Genomic DNA, 10374 nt, shown 5'->3' with positions numbered 1-10374 from the left:
TCAAGAAAACCCCAAGACCTTCTGGACTTATATCAAATCCCGTAAAAATGACAACTGTGGCGTATCCCCACTGAAAAAAGATGGCCTGACCTACAGCACAGCAAAGCAGAAGGCTGACATACTGAACCAGCAATTCACATCTGTGTTCTCCAAAGATGACAGTGCTGTCCCCCCAACTCTACCATCTGGAAAAGTCCCTTCAGCATCTCCTATCATTGTGACCGAGAAAGGCGTGCTGAAACTACTGCAAGGCCTTTGCCGCACAAGGCTGCTGGTCCGGACAAGATTTCCACTAGACTACTGAAGCTTGCTGCAGTGGAACTCACACCAGGTCTCACCAAGTTTTTCCAGCTATCCGTTGACAAGGGCCAAATACCATCTGACTGGAAGACCGCCTTAGTCTCTCCCATCTTCAAGAAGGGCAACAGATCTACACCATCTAACTACCGCCCTATTTCCTTAACATCAGTTACCTGCAAACTCTTGGAACATGTCATCTTCAGCCACATCATCTCCCACTTTGACTCCTTGAACATCCTCAACGACTACCAGCATGGCTTCCGAAAGAAACGCTCCTGTAACACCCAACTCATACTCATTGTCAACGATCTAGCCAAAGGCCTCAACAGTAACCAACAAATTGATGCAATCCTGTTAGACTTTAGCAAAGCTTTCGACAAAGTCAGCCATAACCGTCTCCTACTTAAGCTTAATCACTATGGAATTAGGGGCAGCATTCACTCCTGGATAGCCGACTTCCTCCAGTGTCGCACACAACAGGTAGTTCTCCACGGTGCCAACTCTGAGATCTCCCCCGTCACATCTGGTGTCCCGCAGGGCAGCGTCTTAGGACCCCTTCTCTTCCTCACATACATTAATGACCTGCCATCACGCGTCAAGTCAACTGTCCGCCTGTTCGCAGATGACTGCTTGATGTACAGAAAAATCACAAGCCAGGAAGACGCCAGACAACTACAAGATGACCTTGACCACCTTCAAGACTGGGAGCGAGAGTGGCACATGGCTTTCAATCCTGAAAAATGTGAAGTTCTCCATGTAACCAACAAACGAAAACCAGTCAGCTTCACTTACAACATCCACAACATACCACTGAAACCCACTGATGCAGCTAAATACCTTGGAGTATCCATCACATCTGATCTGTCCTTGAAAACACATATTGATAACATTACTAAAAAGGCAAATTCCACCATGTCTTTCATCCGCAGAAATATCGGCTCAAGTCCACCACGTGCCAAAGCAACAGCCTACAAGACCTATGTCCGTCCGATCGTAGAATATGCATCAACAGTCTGGTCCCCGTACGCCGAGACCCACATCAACCAGCTGGAGATGATACAATGTAGAGCAGCCAGGTTTGTCAAACGAGACTATCAACGAACAAGCTCCGTCACTGCTATGCTGCAGGATCTTCAATGGGATACTCTACAACATAGACGTAATGTAGCTAGGGCAACTATGCTGTACAAGATCAACCACAAACTAGTTGACATCAAACCCGATCCACCACTCCGTCAATCTAGGTCATCCAGGTTCAATGATCAGCAATACACACAGATCTCCTGTTCCAAGTCTTCATATCAACACAGCTTTTTCCCAGCTTCCGTCATCATCTGGAACCGATTGCCTCAGTGCGCCGTGAACCAGTCCACCCTAGAAGGCTTCAAGACTGTCATGGCTGGCATACACACCTTGTAACGTCGACGCTGAATTTTTATCAGATTTTAAAGTTTGTACATAGAGAGATCTTTAGACTGTACATAGTCCACCTTCAGCTGCGCATGCACGGTTTTTAAACATAAATCGCGAGTATACTCTACACAGAGTGAGGCGATCACTGAAGATGATGATGATGATGATGTGCAGATCAGTTGATTGTTAACTTTGTTATAACCAAAGTTTTTGCCAAATCTTGTACACTACCAGATCTGGTAGATCTACCCGCTAGATCTGTTTACCGTCGTCTGCTAAGTCAACTCTAGATAGGTCTTTTATATATATCCTTATTATACCGTAGAAGTGGGTGGATATATCTTTAATTTAAGGAATCTGCCCATATAGGCCCTATCAGTGTCAACGTTTTCTTTGTTTGAATACTGAAATTACTACAGTGTATGTATAAAATTTTTACCCGTGCATTGGCCTTACTAACCAGGCGCGTAGCTGGAAACTTTTCATAGTACGCAGGCGTGGTAAAGAGGGTATTTGTATATTTTCCCTAGCTATATTTTTAAAGTTCGAACGGCAAATCATGCATTTTGTCATATATTTGAAGTAAAAGCATTGTTAAACATATTTATATCTTGAATAATTTTCATTCAAAATGAATAGATCTAATATTTCTAGACCTAGGCCTACACGCCTGTGAAATATGCACGACATCTGCAGTTTGCGACTTTTTATTACAGATTTATTTTCATTTTCATTACATACAATACCATAATTATCACAGAAGGCGCACACTTAGCACTTTTTATTCACGGATTTCTTGCACATATATGATCGAGCATATGTACACTGTATAACACAAAACGAATCTTTTATCCTTTTGCTATGCAAACTGATCGATCACTTGAACAAAGTAGGGTTGGCATCTACCCGCCCAATTTTTTTTAATTCTGTATCCCATTAGGTGAATTTCGGAGTTCTTTGAGGCAAAGTTCTTAGTAAATAATTTTGAACAATTTTCAAGGTTTTCGTTACATAATCTAAAAAACTTATATATTCGAGAAAAAACATTGTATAAGTCTACAATAAAGGTATGATATATTTCCTTATGAAATTCGCAATAAAATTTGGTCGGACCCTACCGGAAAATTTGAAGTATGACATCGCTAATGGCATGACATTCAAAATGGCATAAAATCAATTGTCTTTAAGAAATGAAAAGAAGTGTGGACTTAATTTATTTGTCCATAAAATTTGTTTTTGACGTAAGAATTGATGTTTTTTCGTGTAAGTTTAAAAACTATTAATCCAAACTATAAAATTGGATGAACGGTCAGTTGTAAGCCGACTTTGGGATATGCCCCTGTTATGTACGCAGGCTGTCTGTGAAAAGAAAAATGCATGAAGCTATTAATGTGCAGCTGTGTTACCAAGGTATTAAAAGATAAATGAAGGTTTGTTTCGTGTCGGGGATCAGTTTATACAAAAGTACATTCATCATACATGTAAAATAAAAATGTGCTATACTATGTTTAGTCTTCAGTTTTTAAACAATGACACAACAAGCGAGTTCTATCCTTCTGCAGCAATTCTCATACGTTTTTTTACTAAATTGAAAAGCTGTAGACAACGTTGCATGTTGTACACACGATATCTTTTTTCATCAACAAAATGTGTCTATACACGAAACAACAATGCCAGTCGGCGTTCCTTCTCCCTGACAAACATATCTACGACCTCTTCTGCATTGATCTCACGCCCGCGTTGTATGTTCCGTTCCCATCATGTTCCGCAGGCAGGTCTCCACACGACGCATGGTGGTAAAGGACCTTTCTGCAATGGTCGTTGATACTGGCATACAAAGAAGAAACATTATCTCCGAATATTCGGCTGCAGATGATAAGCCCGTTTCCAATGTATTGAAATTTTCGGGGAGAGGTGGGGCATGATATCCGCCACTTTGTCTTCCGACGCTGACATTCCCGGACAAATGCATGCCCTTGCTTGCTTTTTTGCAAAATAAGATTAAAGTGCCGTTACAGGTTCAAGCATGACTACAAGAACATTTGAATTTGATAAATGCAACAACAAACATATTTTATACCCAAGTTTTTTGTGGCATAAAGATTCATGAAGTGACCAAGTAAATAAATTATAGCTTTACTGCAGTTATACCTATAAGTAGGGGTAATTTTTGCACGACTTTTTTTATAAACACTTACTCTTTAACCTTTGATTTGCAGAGTTTGTATGCCTAACCCGGGTTAAGTATCGATTTTTAATGCATTTTAGGGGGTCTTTTATTTTCGTCATTTTTTAAACAACGTACGCTCGTGCGTATTTGCGTATGCCTGGCTGCGCCCCTGCTAACTACTGAATCTACTATTTTCTCCCCATTTAAAACATGTCGATACGTAAACCAAAATATTTGAAAATACTTTGAGAAGGCATTAGGCCTACATGACCGTTACACACAACTTTAAATAAAGAAATTTTCTTGAGCTTCCTAAGAGAACCAAACAACATACACTCCGTTTTACCACGATGTAGGTACAATCTATTATTAATGAACCATGTTGAACAATTTTCCATAACTCTGCTTAATTTTTCTGAAATAATGTGGGGATCTTTATGGGCAAACAATATCGCACTGCCATCAGAATATAAGCTTGCAGTCTGAATCTATACACATTGGCATGTCATCTAGGTAACAAGAAAGAGTAAAGGCCCAAGGATACTTCCTTGGGGGACTCCACATGTGACATCGGCAGATTTGGATGAAATTTTGTTAATATTAACCTTCTGAGTTCGTTCAGTAAGATAAGATTTAAACCAATTTATTGACTGAACACCCAGAATTATTCTGTTTAATATAGTCTAACAGATGTATAAGGCAGGTATCGGTAGAGTATTTAGATCTGAAACCTGACTGAAACTGGTATAAAAGGGAATTCTTATGTAAGTATTCAGAAAACTGATTATATACAGAACGCTCCAGAATTTTAGAAACAACACTGAGAATATTTACAGGTCTATAGTAACCTACTTCAAGAGGGGAAGACATTTTATAAATAGGAGAAACCCTAGCTGTTTTCATGTCGTCAGGAACAATTCCGGAATAAATAGACACATTTACAATGAAAGTAATAGGAATATTAAGGACATCTGCCCCATCTTTTATAAACTTAGACGGAATACCATCTTAACCCGTGCTCTTCAAGGCATTAAGTAAGAGAAAACATGAAACTTCACAGGTCGCTTAACACGACAAAAAACGAAAATGTTGCAGGCTCGGTTTGATTGAGCCTGTTCATGGAAGGTAGTGGAAAAGCATGCTACCGTCCACGCCCTCTAGCCCCGGGTTGAGCAGAACTCAACATTTACACATGCTAAAAGTACAAAAAGCAATAGTTGATTTTTATGGACATTTTTTTCTGAGACATGGTTTATTCTAAAACAAGTAGGTTCATCTGTATTTCCATAAAATGATCTAAAAAATTTGCGATGATTTGCAGGACTTGGAAGCTTGCTCACTAAGTTTGACGCGAAAGTAGTGAAAAACTTGTTAAAATGGTCTGCTATCTTGACAGAATCATGACAAACTTCATTGTCAATATTTAAAATAATGCTTGAACTATTTCCCAATTTTGATTTGTAACCTAGCTTTTGAAAATGATGCCACAGACCTTTTGAGTCAATTTATATTCTTCAACTTTATTAGCAAAATAATTGGATTTGGCAGATATGATCGAGTACTGTACTTTATTACGATATTTACAAAATTCTTTGTAGCATTCAGTAGAATTATGTTTCCGAAATTTATACAATACATCTATTAATTTGATAAGTTCAAGTATTTCTTATGTCATCCATGGTTCTGTTCTGTTTCTTTTTCGCACCTCTTTGATAGGTGCAATGTTATTCATTACTTTTAGAAAAAACATTCTGAAAACCCGACCATGCGTCATTTGTTGCAAGGAAAACAAGTACTCCAGTCAGCTTCAGTCAAATTTTGTTTGGTGTAATTTCGCATGGGCCTGACTTTAACAGTTTTATGTTTATGAAAAAATCCTTTCGACACTTTCCTAGTGCAAAAAGTCATAAAATGGTCACTTGCTTCTACAGGTATAACACCAGACTGAAAAATGTTACCTTTGTTGCTACATGTACATAGAATTTGACCGGTAAGTGATGAAAAATTCTGTGAGTCCCGAGTGGCATCTGTAATAATTTTATCTAGATTAAAAGTTTTCAAAATATTTGAATATGATATTTCTGGTAAACACAAATGTTAATGTGACCTAAAATTATTGTTTCACAAGCTGAGCGGAAATTTAACAAGTTTTCCTCAAATCTTTCTGTGAAATTACTTTGCTTCGAAGACCTATGACCTATTCCAACAACAATTGGTTTTGTTTTCGGTAAAAAACAGTTCTATGAATAAAATCATCATTAGACTGTTCACATACATCGTTTCGAACATTAAATGCGTAATCATTCCGGATATACATGCATACCCCGCCTCCACTGCGGTTCCTGTCATTCCGAACAATGTAGACTTACAAAGTCTGTTGAGATCAAATAATCTGTAATTATATTAATTTCTTCATACTGACACTGATATTTTCCCAGAAAGAAAATTTCTCTCCAGGCTCATCTCAACAGTTACAGACAGAGGCAAGAGATATTGTAATATTTTTCAGAAAGTGGTATCAGAGAGGATTGATTTTATGGCCTAGTGCTTTACATTTAGTGACTCTAACGACTGATGTCAGTCTACGAACAATGAAATAACCATCAAGAGCAGCCTCTCCATCAGAAATCGAATTATCTTACCACGTCTCTGTAAGTGAAATAATTGCAGCTTTACTTTTGTTTTGTGCAATAATTTTAATTTCAGATATTTTTGGTAGCAACGATCTAACGTTTAAGTGGATAAAATGCAAGCTTTTCCTATCAAAACACTGAAAATTGTCATTACTAGTATTTGAAGGTAAAATAGTGAAGTTCTGATCTTCTGAATTTATGTCATTGAACATATATTCTTTTGGACGGAACTTAAATAAACACATATCGCAGTAATACCATAAATCAGTATTTTTCCTCGGCAGTCTGTCAAGTCTCTTAATGTGATGTGTCCAGTGCACTTTATATGGGTCTTCGACTGGCAAGAACTACAAGACACCGCTTTGCCGGTAGCTGTGACTCCTTTCTTTTAGACAGTGCATGGATACTTTGCTTGCCACTGTCTATAAGAAGTAACTTTTCCGCTTCAGGTCCAGAGTTTGACTGTATGTCACCACATTTGAGAAGGCAAAGAACAAAAATACTGCTAATATTTGGACGAAAGGTAGCGTACAGTTTCACGGAGCGTACATCTTGATCATAGTGGTGACGATCTATGGTTATATGTAGAGATTGTGTGATCAATAGTCCACTAACTAGGTATCGGTAGAGAAATTCAAATGATTAGTTCAAATGTTTGCAGTCTTAATGGTGTTTAACATAAACCAACATTTTATGAAAATGATTCATTTTTCTAGGTCATGTAATTTTGAGCTATTAGCATCACATACAAAAAATCGACTATTTCGGCTATTTCAAGGGCCATAACTCTGTAATAAGTGCAAAAATTCTCAAGATGAATACCAATGGTGCAAGGTCACATTATGATACAGACTCAAGCAAGGTTTCATGAATTTACATTAAATATTTTTTGAGTTAGGCGAAAATGTGCATATTTACTATTTCAGGGGCTATAACGCAAAAAATAGGGGACGGAGTCAGACGAAAAATAGGAGGTGCGCCAGTTAATATAATGATGAAGACTTATGCAAGTTTTTAACCATTTATATTAAATACTTTTTAGCTAGATGCGTCACAAGGTGAAAATGTGCACTTTTGACTATTTCAGGGGCCATAATTGCAAAAATAGTGTGGGAAAGCCAGACAAAAAAACACAAAAAAAAAAAAACGGGAGGTGCCCAAGTTCATATCATGGTAAAGACTTATATAAGGTTTAATCAATTCAGGTGAGCTATTGTGACGGCTTAATGTCTGTCGTGCGTCGTCCGTCGTGCGTCAACAATTTCTAAAAAAATCTTCTTCTTAAAATCCACTGTGCAGAATTACACCAAACTTCACAGAAGTTATCATTGGATGGCCCCCTTTCAAAATTGTTCAAAAATTGAATTCCATATAGAACTCTGGTTGTCATGGCAACCGAAAGGAAAAAATTTTTTTTTCTTGTCCAAAACCACAGGGCCTAGGGCTTTGATATCTAGTATGTAGCATCATTTATATATAAATAAATAAATAAATAAATAAATAAATAAATAAATAAATAAAGAAAGAAAGAAAGAAAAATCATGCCAGCTCACTGATAGATATATTAACCCTTTAGAAAACATATTGATTTAACATTTGGTCTTTACCAATGTCAAACAAGTAAATTATAAAAATGAGCAGAGACAGTTTTTTCTTATCCCCAATGTCATATTGCAATACTTTAAAGCAAGCAATAACAATTCGTATTTTATTGTTTGTAAAACATTGTTGAATAGAAGTTACAGTAATGTAAAAAGCGGGAATTTAAATGACTTCATGATCTTTACATGTTGGTTTGTATGTAAGTTTATTTATATTATTCGGCGGTACCGGTAACCAAACTTTTCAAAGGCGTTGTCAGCAATTTAAGAGAGGAAGTTGTACAAGATACAGAAGAGGTTCCAGTTCCAGACAAAAGCTCTGAAGCGCATCTCTCTCTAGTATAACCCCATTGTTAATCATTCTAGTTAGAAGAGTCGGCTATCGAACTCATGACCCCAGGGTCTGAGTCAGATAGTGTTATATTACTATATTGCCTATATTGCTATATTTCGATCTTCTCAGATCGTTCAGCACGACTTTTATGTCGTGTTATTGGTACTGTTTAGTTTCTCAACATGACCATTTCGGCCTGGGTGGTTCCAATACTCCCGCTTTCAAAGCCTTGGGTATTTTATAATCACCCCTTGGATATAGTGCCTGCTTTTTAATTTTGTCTTTTGACAGTTCCTGTGATACCCAAGCTCCATAACCTCAGATCCCCTTCCTGAATTCCAGTTTGTTTAGTTCTGCCCATTGTTTTCTTATTTAGGGCAAACCCTTTACTTTATCTGGGGACCAAACGCCGCTCTTCATGGAATTACACGCTTCAACACGTGTATCGTTGAAGGTTCCATGTTCACCGCCGTTTGAATACATCTGCGGATGTCTCTAAACTGCTTTTTGTACTTTTAGCATGTGTAATTGTTGAGTTCTGCTCAACCCGGGGCTAGAGGGCGTGGATGGTAGCATGCATTTCCACTACCGTCCATGAACAGACTCAATCAAACCGAGCCTGCAACATTTTCGTTTTTGTCGTGTTGAGCGACCTGTGAAGTTTCCACTTTTCTCTATCTTACCATGCGATCCTTACTTGAAATCCCAAGTTGAGTTTTTGCAACAGTCATTTTTAATGTGACAAACTCATCACCCTTTATTTGTTTGATCCGTCATTGTTGCCTTATATTTTCACATCATCATTTTATGTTGTTTAAGAAATAATATATCTCATCCAGTGATTTGTCGTTGAATAAATCATTGTTTGGAGTTCAGATGCGAAGGAATCATATCACGAGGGCGCAGCCCGAATGATATAATAATACGCATCTGAACGACAAACAATGATTTATTTAAAAGCAAATCACTAAATGATATATACTATTTCGATTCTAACACGTTACCAAGGAATATTGAGTACATTCTTGATGACATTCATGAAATATTTGCCCGTTTTCAATCGGTTTATTTCCAGTGCGCCGCTATGACGTTTGGCGTTTTGACGTAATAACTGTGACTTCAGAACAGTGATTTGCTGTATAATAATTCACCGTTTTCTGCCGTCATTGTTTTATAGGAAAATATTATCGGATCCTGTTAGAATTTTGTGTTAATAGAATCATTTTTACCTCCATGCAAACACCGAGTTATGCTTTCATTTTAATTGAACATGGATATTACTTGGATCTATGTCCTATGTTTTCTTATATCTATATAGGCCTATTATATTTAGAATATGTTCTTTCTAATATTGTAAACAACGTTATTAACACGTTTTGCTTTTGCATATTCTGAAAAACGTTACAAATATTGTAAAATGTAAGGAAAATGGGACAATAGGGAAGTCCCGTTCTAAAGAAGCGCCCGCCCATACAGCAATTTACGTTTAAATGTATTGTTTCAATTAGTAATTATGGTAATCTAAGGTAAACTGAAACTATTATGTCTTTTTTCATACTGACATTCATATGTCAGCGCCATAGATATAATCACACCTCCCTTCTCAAACACGCCCCCGTCCGTTTGTCCTTACTTAAAGAATACGCACACGGTTAATGTATAAAAACAATAGTTAATGTATGTGGTTTAAGGACGTAAAATTGTGAAGGAAATCAGCTGTTGATTATCAATTCATAAATTCTTGTATAGTAAATTAAATTTGTGAAAAAGTATGTTGCTTCTGTTTTGGCAAACCATATTAGGAATATTGCCTTAATTTTCAAACAAATTCTAGCGGTCATCAATGTTGAGGATAAACCAACAGGAGCGATCATCAATGTTGAGGAAAAGTCAACAGGAGCGGTCATCAATGTTGTGGAAAAG

Source organism: Mercenaria mercenaria, chromosome 16 (assembly GCF_021730395.1).
Source record: "Mercenaria mercenaria strain notata chromosome 16, MADL_Memer_1, whole genome shotgun sequence".
Lineage (NCBI taxonomy): Eukaryota > Metazoa > Mollusca > Bivalvia > Venerida > Veneridae > Mercenaria > Mercenaria mercenaria.
The sequence above is the reverse complement of the archived record's forward strand: the minus strand, read 5'-3'. Positions refer to the sequence as shown.